Source organism: Macrobrachium nipponense, chromosome 26 (genome assembly GCF_015104395.2).
Source record: "Macrobrachium nipponense isolate FS-2020 chromosome 26, ASM1510439v2, whole genome shotgun sequence".
Taxonomy (NCBI): domain Eukaryota; kingdom Metazoa; phylum Arthropoda; class Malacostraca; order Decapoda; family Palaemonidae; genus Macrobrachium; species Macrobrachium nipponense.
This window is the reverse complement of record NC_087215.1, coordinates 28,918,364-28,919,988: the sequence shown is the minus strand read 5'-3', so window position 1 is coordinate 28,919,988 and position 1,625 is coordinate 28,918,364.

The window sequence follows — 1,625 nt, the reverse complement described above, 5'->3', positions numbered from 1 at the left end:
GTATCCCCGTTCATAGTATCTTTCTTCCATCCACCTTCTCCTAATAATTGTTTCAGAGCTGATTGACCTCATAGGTTCCAGTGTTGGCCTTCGGGCTAAATTCTAGACTCCATTCCATTTCTTTTACCGTAAGTGTTGTGTTATTGTATTGGCTGTTTTAAACGTATATATGTCATTGTTGGAGCGTTCATGTTTACATAATTCTAATGGCGAATTTAATGTGCGTCCCTACTTGATGAAAGGAACTCAGGAGAGAAACGCAAGAGGCAACACAAAGAGAAAATTAACATTTAGTAGATTGTGTATTGTTTCTCGTTTTTGAGTGGGAATCTCCTCTCTTAATTTGAATTCAGACTCTACAGTAATATTCCCTAGACAAATCTTAGATGATAATAATAATAATAATAATAATAATAATAATAATAATAATAATAATAATAATAATAATAATAATAATAATACATCGTTTAGGAAGGTAAAGACGTTCACCTTGGATTCGTCCTCTTGACCTGCAAAGAGAAAAGGGGTCTAACCTTCTCTCTTTACAAAAACTATTTTCTCTCTCTCTCTCTCTCTCTCTCTCTCTCTCTCTCTCTCTCTCTCTCTCTCTCTCTCTCTCATATATATATATATATATATATATATATTATATATATATATATATCTATATATATATATATATATATATATATATATATATATATATATATATATAGATATATAGTATATATATATATATATATATATATATATATATATATATATATATTTATATGTATATGTGTATGTATGTATGTATGGTGTGTTTGTGTCTGTGCAATGACAATGCAGCACATTTAAACCATTTGCAATAAACGCATAAATTTACAAAAAAATCTTATGATAAAACTTCAAAGGGAAGACGAATGGGTCTGAATAAGTCTAGATTTAAATAGGGTTTTGATTTTCTTGCGTATAGTCTGGCTTTTCCCATTTTTTATTTTATTTTATTTATTCATTTATTTATTTTTTTACCGCTGACCCCCATCGCAACCACTTGTTTTTGATGTTCGGAAGCGAAATACAATAAATTTCGCCATTGAATTACAACAAAATTTCAAGTTGCCTTTTTCTAGCTGTACTCGTTTCTCGACAAAGTACTGATTTGAATGTTACGGTCTACAGGAAAGCAACATTTACTTGTTCTGAGATGGATCATTCAGTATTCGTTGTCAGGATTTTAAAGTCAACGATTTTCATATTTGATTTTTTTCGAGTTTTCAAACTAACTAGTCTGTGTGGTTGTTTTAAGTTTTACCGTTGAAGCAGTGTTGCGAACTGTAGGCTAATTGCCCTACGCGTAGGGTCATCTGGGCAAAATCTCAGAGACTAGGGCAATATTTTCAAGTGTAGGGTAATTGTAACAAGGTAGGTTTAGATCAATATGCTTATTAATAGGTATTCATGATATTGCATATAAACATTACCTAAAGATTTATTTATTATTATAGCCGCAGAATGTTGGGTCATTTTCAGTTATGTAGGGTAATTTCTAGTCTCCCATAGGGGACGTAGGGTTAGAGGGGGGTTTGCATCACTGCATTGAAGTGGGATTTCCGAATGCAGGGTCCAGGTGTTGCTTGGTA